The sequence below is a fragment of the Cupressus sempervirens genome, chromosome 11 (assembly GCF_028749045.1).
Source record: "Cupressus sempervirens isolate cs-2001-9-10 chromosome 11, ASM2874904v1, whole genome shotgun sequence".
Classification (NCBI taxonomy): Eukaryota; Viridiplantae; Streptophyta; class Pinopsida; order Cupressales; family Cupressaceae; genus Cupressus; species Cupressus sempervirens.
In genome coordinates, this window is record NC_143128.1 from 655137832 (window position 1) to 655157008 (window position 19177).

Consider the following 19177-nt stretch of genomic DNA (forward strand, 5'->3'; position numbering starts at 1 on the left):
CTCCTTTTTTGTGTCTCCCTTCATATTTATCTCCTTCATACATTCTCTCTCTCTCTCTCTCTCTCTCTCTCTCTCTCTCTCTCTCTATTTTCTCTTCCCTATCAGTATCAATCTTTTCACCTATCTATCTCTCTTCTCTCTTCATACTATTCATCTTATTGAGTACCCTAGCTTAATCATTTTTATGTGTTAAGGGAGTTCGAACCCAAGACCTCCCACATGAGAGGCTCACAAGTTACTATTGTGTTGTAGGCTCTTACCTTATATTAGAAATATTTTATTATATATAATAGATATCTTGATTTTTTCACATATAATATTTTGCTCCCTAATATGAAAGCTTGTTTTTTGGGAAATGTATTTTAATACTATAAATTAACAATGAAAGTCTATTTATCAAAAAAATTATTCAATCACGATATATTTAAATTTTTAAAAATGTCATTTTAAAATATTATATTAATTAAAATGTATAATACAAATAATATACTATAATATGATTAGTTTTTATATATTAAATGATAATATTTCTATTACATATGTTTTTAATTTAGTTATTATAAATAAATAATATTTTCAGCAAGGTCTATTATTTTAATATTTAATATAATAAAAATAATATTTAAACTATAATAGAAAAAGATTAATAATACAATATAAATATGAATCCCATCCTATATTATTAAAATGAATTTATGTATTTTTCCCTACATCTTTAAGGTTCTTTCTGAGTTCTCAACTTCCAATCTTCATATTTATTGATGCAGGGTTACTTGCAAACTAATATTGAATATAATAATACAATATACATATGAGATCCGATCTTATATTATTTAAACATATTTGTGCATTAAGTAAACAATATTGAATATTTAACCTATATTATAGATTTTTATATCCACTCATTTTGTATTAAAATATAATTCATTTATATCACTAAGAAACATATAAACGATCATCAAATTGAACCAGAAAAATATTTTTAACTCTAATACTAATAGAACCTTAACCCTCATATTATCTCTAACCTTCATTTCAATATTAAAATACCAACTATAATGTAATGGACCCAATTGTACACCTAATTCTATAAATATTGAAACTATTCTAAAATCTAAATGAATTAAATAATTTAAAATCACATTTAATTATATATTAATTTTTTTAATTTATTTTTTCTTATAGATTGTATCTTATAGTACAATCTAAATGAATTAGATAATTTTAATTATCAACTATGATGTGATGTGCAGTTTTAAAATTATTATTAAAATATTTTTATTTTACTATGTAATAAAGCTTCCGTGATGGACATACTCTATCCTTCACGCCAACGTATAGTCTTCAATCTTTTCACACAACAAAAGGTCACCGTCCACAATAATTTCATAACAACCTCTGTTCCCATAGCAGAGGTTCCAAAAATTTATACAAAAGTGTTTACGGATGAGAGTCATCCACTTCGAATAATAAATGGATTTATTCATTCGAATCTGAAGCCTTCTCCAACATCATATTGGTACATGATCCTATTTCTGGTGAGTCTCTTAGAACTGAATTAGTATCTTTGGTGCCAAAGGATTTGAGTACAAAAAATATGTTAAAATGAGATTGTAAAATAAATGATATAGTGAGTTGTTACGAGAAATATGGGCCTGGCTTAACCATCACACACTAAGCTTTGACCGCTTAGGTGGCTGGTGTGGGCCCATCCAACATTCTGTCCCTATTCCGTTTCCCGTTGGATCTTTTTAACTCTCGCGAGTGATAGGGACAGCTGCGGTTAGTCGGTGATAGGGACAGCTGCAGTTAGATTTGAATTTGCACTCCCGCCTGTGAGAAGGGGTTATTACTTTGCCGCTCATTTCCATTCCAGTCAGACCAAGGGGACATTAGAAGCTTCAATTTGGGGGGAATGGGCTGCAGCGCGGGAATGATTTCAATCGCTCTCGCCAAAGATCTTCTTCAGGCGAATCACAATTCCCTCGACGTGGTCGTTTCAATGGAGAACATTGCCTTGAATTGGTACTTCAGGAACGACAAATCCATGCTGCTTTGCAATTGCATTTTCAGAATGGGCGGAGCCGCGATTCTTCTGAGCAACAGACGGCGAGATCGGAGAATCTCAAAGTATTAACTTGTTCATACGGTTCGAACACACAAAGGGACCGATGACAAGAGTTACAATTGTGTTTTCCAGCGTGAAGATGAGACGGGGAGTGTTGGAGTTTCTCTGGCGAGAGAATTAATGGCGGTCGCAGGGGATGCATTGAAAACCAACATAACTACATTGGGTCCCCTGGTTTTGCCCCTTTTCGAGCAGCTTCTATTTCTGGGGACATTGATTGCAAGGAAGGTTTTCCAAATGAAGAAGGTTAAGCCTTATATACCCGATTTCAAGCTCGCATTTGAGCATTTCTGTATTCATGCCAGAGGGTGGGCTGTTCTTGATGAGCTGCAGAAGAATCTGGACCTTTCCAATTGGCATATGGAGCCTTCGAGGATGACTCTTCATCGTTGGGGAAATACTTCCAGTAGTTCTTTGTGGTATGAGCTTGCTTATACTGAGGCCAAAGGAAGAGTGACGAAAGGGGATCGGCTACGGCAGATTGCTTTTGGGTCTAATTTTATGTGCAACAGCGCGGTTTGGAAGGCTCTCAGACAGGTTCCTGCTAAATCGGCGAAGAATCCATGGTTTGATTGTATTGACACGTATCCTGTTAAGGTCCCAATGTATTCCTGATTGATGGATATGGATTCCCGGATTCCTCGCCCTTGCTGCTGCCGCTGATGATGATCAGTCAGCCATTAATGCGCTCTGGGCTTTGTGCTCTGTGCCTTCGACTTCACTCTTCTTTTCATGTTTGTTTGATCTTGTTGTGAACAGCATTAAAATCTCTTTCATAACACTGTTTTCATTTCGATGTCCTCAATATATATTATAATCTTTGGTTTCAAGGTCTCAATGTTCAAATGATGAATTCCCTGTCTTAATTTGTCATTACTGTGCTCTGAAATTTGTTCTGCGCTCCTTTTAATTCGAAATAAACTATTGATGAATTCCCCACGTTTACCTTTGTTGCTGCTTAATCAGTCATTACTGAGCTCTGAACTTTGTGCTCTGCGCTTTTTATTATTTCGCTCCGATCCTTATGGTCTTGTGGATATATTAAAATCTTTCATTTGAAGTCTTCATTAGTCTTTGTACTCTTTTGTTTCATTTTCTTGTTTAGTTGAATTCTTGAACTCTAAATTCTTTTATTACTCTTTAGATTGTTTATTGTTTGTCAATAGATCTGCATTAAGATTGTAACTGTTTGATCTGATATACTTCGAGATAGAAGTTTGGTACTAAGGGAAGAGATCTAGCGGCTGTCATTGATACCTTGAATTATTGATTTTAATAAGTTTCCAAAAATGATAATACATACTAATAACCAATCACACATTTACTAATAGTTCATCGCTTTTAGCTTTGTTGGTTGCTGAATGATCCATTTGTGCCAAAATTAATTTTCTTGTCCTTGCCATGGACTATTGGGGGTGAACATAAGAGGGGTCAGGGGAATGTTTTGAAATGACACTTTCCAACTACTTCACGCTCCACAGCCTCTAAAGAGAGCTCCATAATTGCAGAGATGCCTAACCTTACGTAACTACTAGATCTCTTCCCCTAATAACTAGTTTCATTTTCTTATTTTATTGAATTCTTGAACTCTCTTTTAATTATTTATGGTTGTCAGTGTCATTAAGATTGTCATCCTTTAAAGTGTTCTATCTAATAGACCTCATTAAAATCTTTCCTTTTCTTCTTTCTATACATTCCTCAATATAATAGTTTGGATACTACTCATGAACTTATCTGTTAATAACTAGTTCATATCTCAATTTACTAGTACACTTCTTTAAATGTGGGCTAAAGATTGGTCTAACGGCCATCATTAAATACATGTCATACATGTCAATTAGACACTTTGGTTAATAGACTTCATTAAAATCTTTGAATCTACTTAGTTTTTTCTACCAACATGTACCCTTTCGTTTCCTTGTTATTAAACTTACCGACAGGTTTATGTAATCCAAAGAGGTCTTATGTTTTGGGCAATTGCTTGTAAAAGAATATGTCGATCATGTCGCAGATTAATGCATTAAAAATAAGAATGTAATGAGAGAATTTGAGGGGCTTGGTTTGTGTATGGAAGTATGATGACGACGTACGATGACTGTTTGCTTTTTATTTTTATTTTTATTTTTTGCATTTTTATTGATTTATTTTGCGATGTTCTGGCGAAAGAGGAACAAGTCAAAGAGCTATTTAATATGTAAGTTGTTCCAGGTTGTTCAATAAATATATAGGTAGACAAGTTATCAATACTCCGGTATATAGGTAGACAGGTTATCAATATTTTGGTCAAAAAGTGGACATGTATTTGTGCAATTTTTTATTTTTTAATTCATTCGGTAAAAATAATATGTATACATTACTTTGCTATTTTAATTTATATATTTAAAACATATCAATATTCTCGTCAACCACTATAAGATATGTCTTTTTATTTAAGTATTTAATTAAATTATTAGATAGCATATATATATATATATATATATATATATATATATATATATATATATATATATATATATATATATATATATATAAAACTTGATTTTAGTTGATAAGTAGGAGATAATTTCCACAGCAAGTCAAATTGTGATGTGAATATTAGGATTTAACTATGTGATTTTGAGTCAAACTCATTGACCCATGTTTCATGAGTAGTGATTCAACATGAATCCATCTCTCATGAGAATAAATGGAACACTTAGCACTCATTGGATCTAGGTGATGCTCACAGGGGTGAAGCATCGAGACTTCCTCGGAGGTCACCCATCCCAGTACTACTCCAACCTAAGCGCACTTAACTATAGAGTTTCCTCCATAGTTAAACACAAAGCTTGCAACCCCATTTGCAAAACCTTCACCAAGTGTTGTGCCTTATGAACCATTCATTAGAAAGCCCCTTAAGCTCATCAATTGATAAGTAGGAGATAATTTCCAAAGCAAGTCAAATTGTGATGTGAATATCAGGATTTAACTGTGTGATTTTGAGTCAAACTCATTGACCCATGTTTCATGAGTAGTGATTCAACATGAATCCATCTCTCATGAGAATAAATGGAACACTTAGCACTCATTGGATCTAGTTGATGCTCACAGGGGTGAAGCACCAGGACTTCCTGATAGGTCACCCATCCCAGTACTACTCTAGCCTGAGCGCGCTTAACTATGGAGTTTCCTCCATAGTTAAACCCAAAGCTTGATTTTAGTTGTTTCAACTATAAATGTATATATGTATGTTAGATAAGTTATTTATATTTTTCATATTTTGATAATTGGTAGAGATTTCAATAATTATAAGAGTTATGTTTTTGTGATTGTGCATGAGATTGTAATTTCTTTATTAACCAATTTAAGAGGATAACTCCACAAAGTAAGAAAATACTTTTTTTTCAAAAAATAATTATTTTGAAGAATGATTATAGTTAATAATGACAATTCAATTTGTATAATATGTTAATTTAATCAAGTTGACACATCATACAAGTTAAATATAATTAGATAATTAGGTTCTTATTAGCAACACATCTCATATATTATTAAGTCAATTTAATAACCATGAGATAATAAAGAAGAATAAGAAATGAGACATTTCATTAAAATCTTACTATCAAAGATAACATTTAGCCACAAGATAATAAACAAGTAAAAATCATGCCATTTATCCATTTCTATTATTGCATCATAATCAATGATACATATTTACATTTCCAAACATCTCCTCAAGGAGAATACATCAATGTGTCAACTTGTGATATGAGAGTTGATAATATCCATCTTGTTGGCTTTTGATTTGACAGATTTTCAACAACCTTTTGGATGATTAGAAAACCTAGGAATTAGCTAGAGACCATGATGGCCATTCTAAAATATAAACCTAAAGGACCAATTAACAAGGCTTTGATGTCTTCTCCACTTTAAATTCTACAAGATTCAGGTCGGTGTACCTAGGAATTCACTCAGTTCATTAAAACTCCAAACTCAACATGAATTGCAAAATAACAAATGATTTAGCCTTAATTCTTCTAATTCTATGACATCAAAAAAAATGATAAATGACTACTTTATCAAACCCTAGAACTTCATGAATCAAGTATAGGTTGACGTTTTAAAACTTCAACAAAAAAATATTAAATGATTGATTTATATGAATTTTTGCACCATATAAAATATTCCAAACTAGATCAACTTCAGAGGATGACTAGTGCCTTATCTATTGGGCTATAACTCACTAGAATTAGACATCTATTTCTGGATCTATCTTAACACTTATCAAAATCTCCAATGAAAGCTGTAAAGTTCTTCCAGTTTATATTAAGCCTTTACATAACCCATTAGATTATTAGCAAATGTAAACTAAAATATAATTCAAAACAAATTACAACTAAAATTTAATAAACTTTGCCATTAATTCTCAGAGAACAAGATGGAGATAAAAAAAGAGACAAGATCTAGAATGAGTAGCCAACTTTCTACATTTTGTATTAACTTCTTTGAAATTGTGTACAATTCAATGACCATTCCTATCAAAAAACTACTTTATTAGACACACCACTATTAACTTTCTATTCAAACTTTGGAACAAAATTATATAGTATCATGGACCGACTCAAAACTTGAACAAAACCTAGTTTAGGAAAATGAATCTTGAGTTTTTCTCTATCCTTGGGAACTCACTTATATAACATGAGTTGCAAAAAGATTCAAGTCTAGAGGGAATTGTCCTAAACAAAAGATTTTCATACAAGACAAAAATATCATTTTCTTTACTGCACGAGGAAATAGAAAACACTAATGGTATTTTTTCTTGACAATAAAGTAGCTCCTTTATTCACCACTTTGTGGTGGGGCCTTTTTTGTGTTGTATATTTCCCATTCCTCCACAATACCTAATGATTGGTCTTTATCTTCTTGTTTTTCCTCAGGTTGTGGGGCCACTTTTCCTTCTTCAACTATGCTTTGATATGATTTTTTGATATCTACAATAGGCAACTAATTGTCAATTTCCTCGACCACCTTTGGTTTTATGTCTTTAACTTCTTGTGTTGGTTGAGGATTAGTCTCGTCTAGTGCTTTTGCCTTGTCAAACATTTCTCTCTCCTTAGTAGTTGTAGGTTTATCCATCAATTTACTTCCTGATGCCACCTGCAATAGCTTTGAAGTTGGAGAATATTCTGTCATCCACTTGTCGAAAATAGTGTCATGTGGCCAATTATAATTGAGATTTCTTTTTCTCTTTTCAAAATATCTTTTCCTAATCTCTTTATTTCCTTAAAATCTTGTTGGAAGGAATCGAAGAATATTTGGACATTAATTATCTCCTCAATAGTTCTTGCAAATCAGATATAGTTTTCTTTATTAATGTAACATTATTCATTCTAATACTCATTATTTCCTTTAATTCATTTCCCCGTTGCTCTTTGTCTTTTATAATGCCAAGGCCTTTTAACACATGAGGGAAAAGATCAAAATTCTTACTGATATGTTTTCAGAAACATGTTCTCATCTTTTTTTGTAATGTATCTCTTTTTAGATCAAAATTCAATAGGTCACTTGCTTGATCATATGTTCTTTCAATCTAATAATCAATGTAGTCTTGGTCTTTTATGATAGCTTGTAAACTACATTAAAATAATCAAATTACAATTTAGGGATTAATTTTCAATTGCACTTGTAAATTATTATTTATGACTGTGTATAGTGTTAGTATGAATGCTGATGATACTACTTTGCGGGAGTATTCTAATCATTGCATTCCAATTTGTTGGACTTTGACTCATTATTGTCATTGCATTCCAATTTTGTTGGAATTTGACGCAAGTGACATATGATGAGGTTGTTTGTACAATGTAATGATTGACTTGAAGTGATTTATGAACTAAAGGGCTATTTAATGTAGCTATTTAAATCATGCATATTTGATGGCCATTTCCCTCTATTTTGTAGTACTTTTTCACAACACTATTTCTAACATGGTGTTAGTTTTTCAAGTTCATGAATGATCACAATATCCGTGACTATACAACAAGTGTGTGTGTTTGATGCAAAGCCCTCCTATATTCCCCTGGGAACCACAACTCAACTCTGGGATTCTCTTGTATTCTTGGAGTCTACCCAAGGAATTAGACTCTACTAGGGTTCAAGAGGAGGTCTCTAACTTGGTAACATCTTCCTACAACCATGTCTAAGAGGTTATAACCCAAATCTTCAATTTGTCTTCTAAACACTCACATTGTTCACCATGCACCTAGTGTACCCTAGTGCCTCCAACATACCAAAACTCGTCTTTGGCTTCATACCATGACCCCAACACCTTGTATCATCTCAAAACATCCCATCTAACATGTTCCAACTCCTTGCACACTCTCAACAACTCATCTCTTACACTTTCTCAATTTTGCCTCTTCTAGGCTTGTTCCAACTAGCCCTTACCAGTCACTAATTTGTTGTTTTCTCCAAAATTTCCCACAGAACTTCCTAAACTATTGGGTGATTAAAATACCTTTTTCCTCACTCTAAAATATACTCCAAAACCAACTACACTTGTTTTGTAAATGTCACTCAAAACTGGCTATTTCAATCTGCCAACTAGGCCTAGTTTAAGGCCATTTACAAAGCAACTCACAATCCCTTGAATTTTGGAACTCCCATGACCCATAACAGTCTTAAGAGATGACTCAAATGCAAGGATTCTTCTATTTTTTTGGTCTCATGATCAACTTTACAATGGTTTTTAAAAAACCCTCCTTTCTAGCCTCTTTACCCTAGGGCTTTCTAGAACTCTTACTTTGCAACGTCTCTAGAACCCCAAAATAATTCAAACACCTTCACTTTGGTTATATTAGATGAATTCCAACATAAAATGCAACTCTTGTTTGGAGAAAACACTAAATCCACCTTTGGACCAATCACATACCCCTTTTTATGCACTCATAATTTTAGGGAAAACTATGCATTCATTGCTCAAACTTCAAAACTCTTACATTATCAATCAATTTTGACCATCCAAAATTGTCTCCCACACATGGGAATAGTTCTTAATTTCAAAATAGATACGACTTTTTCATTGTAACATGTAGGCACAAATCTCATAATTTTACTCATGTTCATCATCATCGCTTAATGGTGTAGGGGCACCAAGGGCATTGTATGAAGATACATTCATTGAAGATACCAAGGACTAAGGATCCAATGGACTTCTAATATAGGGAGACTCTACCCTGCAAGTGGACTCCACTTCACAAGCCCAACCCTCAAACTTAGGGTACTCAAACAACTTGGATCAACACTTAGGAACTCCCTGCCACCAATAGGCCTACCAAGGAAAATACTTCTTAAATGGTTTCAACAATCAAAATTTCAGATGGAAATGGTTATTATAGACTTAAACCAACAAGAAAAATCCCAAACTTGAGGTTTCTCAACACTCAACAATCAAATTTCAAAACTGTTACCAACACTTCCTACTAGGACAATTTCTAGTTTTAACGGTCAAACTCCCAAACAATACAAAGGACCCCCCACTATTTTTTCATTTTTAAACACTCTTCGACATCCCCTAAGAGATTCCAAAAGATTAACCACCAACTCAGCTCCAGCATCAAGTTATGCCCACTTTGTGTCACAGTCCTAAATGGCCAGTTTAGGCTGGGTTACAAGGAAAACATAAACAAATGGCTTCACAGACTTGGTTCAACCCCTTGGATCTCTACTATATATCAAAATTTTCCTTCTACACCCTTCACTTAGATCAGATTAATCAGTTTGGGAGCCTGATCCTTCTTTTTCTTTCAAATCTAGACTAGACATAAGATTATGTTCAGTCTAGGGCTTGCTGGTAAAAGTAGATGCCATGCTCCTATAGCCCTGAATCTCTGCCATCAACATATGGAAATAATCAGAATGAAAAAGCATTAATAGTTAACATAAATTCTTTCAAATGAATAATGTTCAAAATAACATAAATAAAAATCAAAACTATTTCAAATGAAATAGTTAGATTGTAATGTTTGAAATATGGTGGCATCGTCTTCCACTTTTCAAACATTACAAACATAAATATTAATAAAAATCTATATATACTATGAAAAATATTTAAATAAAATACACATATAATCTAATTAAATAATGACAAAATATAAACTAAATATATGATTCATTTATTTTAAATTAATCATTAACTTTAATAAAATAAAAATTTTATTGATAAGGTGACCTTGTTGTCCACATCAATGATTAAATTTAATTATGAAATATTAAAAATATAAATATTTTGAAACATGCAAATATAAAACTATTATGAAACATACAAATCTAAAACATGGAGACCAAAAGTATTTTGAAATATGCAAATCTAAAACTAATGTAAAACTAAATTGAAACATGCACATTAAAAATCTACAAAAGAAATGTATTATCAAATATCTAAATCAAATAGTTTTTGAATCCTAAATCTAAATCAAACATACAAGGCTAAACTATATGAAACTTTAATCTACTCCTCTCCAAAAACTCTAATTTGCTCCAATAATCTCCATCTCTTCCTCCTTGTAAAAACATAAAATGAAAATGAAATGAGGAGCATTTATTTTATAATTTATGAGAGAACCCTCATCTCCCCCAATAGATGTCTTTTGACATTCCACAAATTTGTTTCAAATCCCCCCCTCACAAAAAATAAGCATGAATGTGCATGTAAAAGTATATTTAACAAAAGAAAATGTTTTATATTTAAAATTTTAATTAAGTTATTTCAATCCTATTTTCTTGAGTTCTATTTTTTTGGGCTTATTTTTTCGGGTCCTCTTTTTTGGCCCCTCTTTTCATGCCTTATTATTTTGGCCAGCTATTATTTCGAGAATTTTATTTTATTTTATAATTCAATAATGATAAAATATATACTAAATATATGATTCATCTACTTTAAATAAATCATTAACTTTAATAAAATACAAATTGTATTGATATGGTGGCATTCTCATCCAAATCAATGATAAAATTATACTTTGAAACATGAAAATATAAATACTTAGAAACATACAAATGTAAAACTATTATGAAACATTCAAATCTAAAACATGCAAACCAAAACTATTTTGAAATATGCAACTCTAAAACTAATATGAAACATGCAAATATAAATCTAATTTGAAACATGCATTTTTAAAATATGTAAATGAAAAGTACTATAAAATATATAAATCAAATAGATTTTGAATACAGATCTAAATCTAAATCAAACATGAAAGACTAAACTATTAAATGCAAGCATAAATAGTTATGATTAGAATTCTAAATTTAAATGAAATTAATTAAAATTGAAATCTAAATGAAAGTAGAATATTATAACTAATTTTGAATTTCAGTTTACATCTGCATCTAAATCTAAATGAAAATGTAAATAAAAAATAGAAATCTCACTTGCAAAAAAGTTACTCCAAAACTTCAATCTACTCCTATTGAAAAACTCCAATCTAATCCTCCAATAACCTCCACTTCTTCCTTCCTGCAAAAACATAAAATGAAAATGAAATGAGGAGCCTTGGTTTTATAACTTCTGGGAGGCTCCTCATATCCCCCAATAGATGTCTTTTCAAATTCCACGAATTTGTTTCAAATTCCCCCACTCCCCACAAAAAAAAAAGCATGAATGTGCATGGAAAATTATATTTAACAAAAAATAAAATCATATTGAAATTATTTCGCCCCAATTTTTTCGGGCCCTATTATTTGAAGCCTATTATTTCGGCCTCCATTTGGCTTCCTATTATTTTGGTTAGCTATTATTTCGAGAATTCTTTTTAAATATTTCATTTAAAAGTTTGTAACCGCTCCCAATTCTTTTTTATTGACGGAGAATTTTTTTTGGCATATTCTTGTACTGGGTATTTGTGCTATGATTGTATAGAACGCCTCTCGGTGTAAGTATTCTTGTGTTGGGTATTTGTGTTGTGATTGTATAGAACGCCTCTCGGCATAATAAAAATATATTTACTATACAAGATAAAACTAGGTTAACCAATGTTAGATTAAAAAGTGGTGAGATGGAAATCATATTTAGAGACATGATTTTATTATGAAATAGTTTTATCAACAATCTTATCATTTGATCTATGTTTTAGACTAATATATATTATTCCTATTTTAAAAGGAAAAAATAATTTAATTATTGATTAAAATATTATTTATTCAATATATTCATTATAATACATGATGAATGCAGATAGACAATACTTTACTTAGACTAAAAGGAGGTAAAATGAGATTTAAACTTGCAATTGGAAAAAAATGCATTTAAGACTCATCTTTTCACCTTATCTATGCTCTAAAATAATAAATACCCCTCTTGTTTTAAAGGAATATTGTTTTTAAACTATTTCAGAACCACAGACATTTATCAAGCTTGATAAAATGGAGATAACTTCAATGATTGCAAATTCAATATATTCACTATAAAATAAATGAACGATTGATAAACACTATTTAGATCCAAAAGTGGTAAATTGAGACTTAAATTTGAAATCTTACATTTTTTATAAACAATTTTACTAATTACTTGCATCCTATTTATGTTTTAGAAATAGATAAGTTTTTTTTGTCTTTAACTATTGAATCACATACACACATCACAACTACTCTAATTATAGATGTAGATAGATTCAATGATTTCTTTGTTCAATAATTTAGCTATACAAGAATAATGGATTGTCAGTCCGTAGATTAGAAAGAGGGAAATTGAGTCATACATTTGAAATCATTTACATTTTTAGTAAAATTTAGTTGTATCACTCATCTTATCACATTATCTATGCTCTAAATTGATAAATAACTCTCCTATTTTAAGAAGACTTTGTTTCTTTCTAATAATTGAATCACATAGACATATTGAAAATAGCCCAATTAAAAATGAATATAGATTTATTGATTGTTTATTCAATATATTCACTATACATGGTGAATGATAGATAGCTGATAATTAAATAAAATAATAATAATAAAATGAAACTTAAATTTAGAACCATATATTTTAAAGAAACAATTTTACCAATAATATTTATCACGTTATCCATGCTCTAAATACCCTTCTTATTTTAAAAAGAAACAATCTGTCTTTAATCATTAAACTAAATATACATTAAAACTAACTCAATTGAAACAATCATCTATTATTCAATATATTCAGTACCAAAACTTCGGGAGATGCCCTTCAAAGCATTTGATGAATGGAGAGATTCTGCATCTAGTTTGAAAAGTTGAACTGCTTAGGGCTCGATTATACTTCTAATTATTAGAGCTTCATCTTATGTGGGAGTTCATATATTTCCAATTTGTTTGCAGACTATTTCATAGTTTTTCATCTGCTAGGAGAGCATTTTCATTAGCCATTTGGCTTGGTAAGATGTTTAAGTCCCTTTGGTCATTCAAGGTTTCTCCTCATTCTTATTACAAGGCAAAATAGTTAACAAAAACATAAAGAAACTCTTACACAGACAATAATGAAAATCTTACACACAAAATAATGTAAACAATTCTCCTCCTTTTGTTATGTTTTTCAAAACCAATAAAACACTTGATAAAGTACTATACGTAAGCACCCAAGTTTGTACAAATTTATTATTTCTTGGACCAAGGAACTTTGAGAGCACTGTAGGCTCTATCCCTACGTCATGTCGGGCAATCTCAAGACCAAACATGAATCTGATCTCACTCACAATCTGGAGAACCAACATAGAAAGCATCAATGAATTCAAGCAAGTTTTACAAAGATATACTTTTATCAGATATTATCAAACAGGCATTTTTATTCCTCGAACAACTACAATGTCATATACTATTATCAGATACAATTTAACTCAAATATTTTTCACTAGAACGAAAAGCAAGCCATATGATAAGTGATGTTCAAAGTAAACAAAATTCTCAATGGTGATTTCAATCATAAATCACTCTCTCTCAATATTTACAAAGAATCCAATTACAATTCAAGAATTCAAATAATTATCCAGTACAAACTAACACTAATTTCTTTCTTATTCCTAAAAACCTAGCTGAATCACTCTAAGGTGATTGGCTATAGTTGTATAAATGCTATCAAGAATTGGATCAAGGCCATAACTATAACTACTTTAATAGGTCCTCAATACTGCTGAAGAAGATCCCATAGCCGATCCCCTTTCCTCACTCTTCCTTTGGCCTCAGTATAAGCAAGCTCATACCACAAAGAACTATTGGAAGTATTTCGCCAACGATGAAGAGTCATCCTCGAAGGCTCCATATGCCAATTGGAAAGGTCCAGATTCTTCTGTAGCTCATCAAGAACAGCCCGCCCGCTGGCATGAATACAGAAATGCTCAAATGCGAGCTTGAAATCGGGTATATAAGGCTTAACCTTCTTCATTTGGAAAACCTTCCTTGCAATTAATGTCCTCAGAAATAGAAGCTGCTCGGAAAGGGGCAAAACCAGGGAACCCAATGTAGTTATGTTGGTTTTCAATGCATCCCCTGCGACCGCCATTAATTCTCTCGCCATAGAAACTCCAACACTCCCTGTCTCATCTCCACGCTGGAAAACACAATTGTAACTCTTGTCGTCGGCCCCTTTGTGTGTTCAAACCGTATGAACAAGTTCATACTTTGAGATTCTGCGATCTCGCCGTCTGTTGCTCAGAAGAATTGCGGCTCCGCCCATTCTGAAAATGCAATTGCAGAGCAGCATGGATTTGTCGTTCCCGAAGTACCAATTCAAGGTAATGTTCTCCATTGAAACGACCACGGCGAGGGAATTGTGATTCGCCTGAAGAAGATCTTTGGCGAGAGCGATTGAAATCATTCCCGCGCTGCAGCCCATTCCCCCCAAATTGAAGCTTCTAATGTCCCCTTGGTCTGACTGGAGTGGAAATGAGTGGCGAAGTAATAACCCCTTCTCATAGGCGGGAGTGCAAATTCAAATCTAACTATCCCTATCACCGTCTAACCATAGCTGTCCCTATCACTTGCGAGAGTTAAAAAGATTCGTAACGGGAAACGGAACAGGGACAAAATGTTGGATGGGCCCACACCCAGCCACCTAAGCGGTCAAAGCTTAGTGTGTGATGGTTAAGCCAGGCCAGAAATATGTGAATATAGTGTGCGGTGAAGCTCTGGATGGTGGGATGCATCATGGTGAGAAGTGGAATGAATTTCATGAACAGCTTAAGAGCTGGGAGTCTCTCGGACATTACTACAGCATGCACTATTAAAAATGAAAAATATGAAACAAAATATAAAATATTCAAAATCCATATTCGAAGCTTATTTGAAGCGTTTGAAGCAATTAATTGATTGTGAAAAACGCTTGGATCTTTATGAAGGATTGAGAGTAGCTAAAGTTGAATTTAAACCACCATATCTCCAATGCGCTGATTATGAAACGATACTAATGAAGTATGTATAGAAACAAAAGTAAAACAGAGGCAGAGTCACGTACATTATAGAAGACCCCTTCCATTGAGCAAAGAAAATGAATTCTTTTCCGTATCAGGATTGAAAATTTACTAAGAACTTGCAGGTTAAGCCAAGAGAAATTTGCCCTACAGGTCAACATGCCAAAAGCCAGACGTAGATTAATGCAATGGGAGAAAATAACTATGTTTTGAGAACAGACTCAATGTGTGATACATACGATGAATTTTCTTGAGGCAGGGTAAATTCAAAACACCAGTTGTCATGCATGTTCCACTTAGATGTAATGATGCCACGTTTATTCACCGTGGGGCAATAGCGGATAGACAAATTGAAAAGTTAAAAAATTCATTAAAATCGTCTCTATCTGGTGTTCCCTTATTATGGCCGCCGGATATCTCTTCTCAGGCGTCCGACAATGTCGGAAACTCTGAAAAATCCGACGAAAGTCTCCTAGGGAGAAAGCCTATCGGCTTAATTAGAGTAGATTAGTTTTATATAAAATTTAGGTAGAAGTCAAAATCAATTTGAAAATAAGATAATATTTACCATTTCTTGAAATGTATGAGTAATTAAAGTTGTATTGATTACTTAATTATAACGTTTTATAATATTTAAATACAATGAATTTATATATTCAAATTTCTTATTCTTAATAATGTAGTATTTTTATCAATTAGATTAAAAATAATTAAAAATATAGTTCATGTATAAGTTAAAATTTAATTTTTGACATGTGAAAATAAGACAAGTCTTACTTTTTTAAAACATGGATGAGATATTAAAATTTAATTAACTACACAATTATCAAGTTCCATAATATTTAAATAGAGTAGATCTACACCTTAAAATACCTTGCTAATAATCACACTTGTTCTTTTAATTAATTAGGGTAGAAAAAGTTTAAAATATAATATAATTCAAAGTCAAAATTCAATTTTATTTTACCATTTTTTTAGATGGATTAGATATTAAAATTTATTGACTACTCAACTATTGAGTTCCATAATATTCAAATAAAGTAGATCTACATATTCAAATACCTTACTAACAATCATGTATAGTATTTTAATGAATGGAATTATAAAATAGTTAAAAATATTATTTAATTAGAAGTCAATATTCAATTTTGACACATAAAAATAAAGTGATTATTACCACTTATTAAGATAGATTAGATATAATAGGTTTATTGACTACTTGACTATTGAGCTTCATATCATTAAAAAAATTGAACTACATATTCAAATTCCTTATCAACTACCATGTTTAGCATTTTCATTAATTGTGTGACAATGAGTTTAAAATATATTTTAATTAGACTTGGCTAAATTCAATTTAGACACATAAAAACAAGACAATTTTTACCACCTTTAAGATGTATATGATAAACAAAAAAATCCATTAATTAACTATTGAGCTCTATAATATTAAATAAACCATATTGACATATTCAAATAAATCATTAACAATCATTGTAGTATTTTAGTTAATTAGTTAATAATAGAAGATGAAGTCTAAACATCAAAATAAACCCCTTTTACTATAATATCTAGTGACATTTGACTTAGCCTCTACATTTCACACTACATATATGAAAACGTTATTAATGAGTTTGATAGAGATCAAATCTTATTTCACATTATAGCAAATCTTGTCGAGTGCAAGTATCTAATATAATGACGAATGAGTTCACATATGTTCCAAAAATTTGACAAAATAGTTATCCCATAATTCTTCTTGATTAATATTTGTACTCCTCTTTACAAAATGACTTTATCAATAAAAAAACATTGATATAACTATTGGTTTAATATTCTCTAGGATAGATCCACGAAATGAGATTCGTAAGTAGAAGTGGACTGGGAGGCCGACAATCATTCAATCAAGAGAGAGGGAGGAACCTGTCGAGAGACATCCAGAAAGAGACTATAATCTAATATATAATATTATATAGAAATAACTACTGCTCAACGTAGGTATGGAAGATAAATATATTGATAATATTCTAAGCGAACGTCATGTAAGACGCAAAAATGTTGAATCTCACGCCCACAGTTATTGTAATCTCAAAAGCTGAAATCCACGTAGACTTGTTCATCTGAACAGAATCTTCTCACCTTCTTCGAAACTAGAAAGTAAACCCGAGTCAAGAGGCGAAATTTCTGAATATGTCACCAAGCTGTTGTGTCAAACATTTATACAAATATATCTTTACCTTCACATGAAACCAGCTTGCAGCTTCCTATGAAAAAGAAAAGCCGGCCATGTTTTCCTATTTATATGATAATGCAATCACTTCTTTCTCCCGTTCTTAACATTCTGTCAGAAAGAAATCACCAAGTGCTGAAAGCCAAGTCTGCTTCAGATAAATTACTAGGGAAGAAAAATGAGTAATTTCATCATTTTGGCTGTCTCTGCACTTGTCTTAGCTTTGTTTTGGGGAATCAGTAGTTCTATTATTAAGTCCGTTATGTTTTCATTGTGTCTTTCCATTCTTCTTCGACTTAAATTTAGCTTGGGGTGGTCAAATAATTTGGAGAAAGTTGAAGATGACTCATGTGAAGAAAATGGTAAGATGAATGAGAAAAAAATGGGCAGAGAGGAAGCCGTTGATGAGGAAGACGTGCCTCCTGAAGAGCTCAAATTCATTTGCAGTCCTGAACCCATTTGCATTGATTACACCCACTTCAATGAAAGGGATTCATCGCCAAGAGTAGAGAGGAATAGTGATGAGAGAAAGTTGAGAGATAACTCGTACGTGGGTTCTGAGGTGATGGTGTTGACAATTCCATCAAATGATCACGTTGTTATCGAGCATGATGAATTGGAGGCATTTAATAAGAGGGTCGACGATTTTATTGCCGAATTTAACCGCCAAATTCGTCTAGAGAGGCAGCAAACTTCAACGGCAAATAAATTAAGGTTGTTTAAATAGAGGTTAAAAAAATGTCTGGTTTGATTGTTGAGGGTTTGTTAATAGTATATATATGTTTAGTTTTTTAGGGGATGGTTTAAATACCATATATTAAGGCTTGATTCTTAGGTTATAAGTGTTAAATAGTTGAAATTGACTTATTTTTTCAAGTTCAATTTCTTCTTTAGTATGTAATATGTCAAAGAACATGTTGTACTTAAAGAAAATTATGAACAAGCTAAGTTTGTAGATAACTATCCAATTTGTAATCTTATAAGAAGGTAGTTTAAGTTGGGAAGCTTTATAGTACTCTTTGCCTCGTGGCTCTGTAAATCATTGTAACTCATGGTTAAGTTTGTGTAGAATTTAAATCATGTTTCTTCTGATTAAGTTTGTATATCTGGGCAGTGATCTTTGTATAGGCCGAGTAAGTGTAGAAGGTTTGCAGTTTGTAAAACCTGGATTGCAGAATTGCTTCCCCACGAATATTTCTTATAGAAAATTAAAGATGGAATTGAGAACAATTAGTGGCGGTTACATTTTTCTTTGGTTGTGCATGCTTTATTGCAAGAGTTTTGGTAGTGATGGATTACTTGTGATGCCATATTCGATGTACTTGGATTATGGAACACGCTTGAAGATTATTAATCTATATTACTTTTAACTGCCCCAATATTCTAAAAGTAAGGTTATCGTCAAAC

At 31.9% G+C, this 19177-nt stretch overlaps 2 pseudogenes; one reads left to right on the top strand and one right to left on the bottom strand.

The window, feature by feature from the left end:
* Positions 1-1856: 1856 nt before the first annotated feature.
* On the top strand, positions 1857-2958 carry LOC149531480 (3-ketoacyl-CoA synthase 1 pseudogene; annotated as a pseudogene).
* Positions 2959-14048: 11090 nt separating this feature from the next.
* Positions 14049-15336, bottom strand: LOC149531481 (3-ketoacyl-CoA synthase 1 pseudogene; annotated as a pseudogene).
* Positions 15337-19177: the final 3841 nt, after the last annotated feature.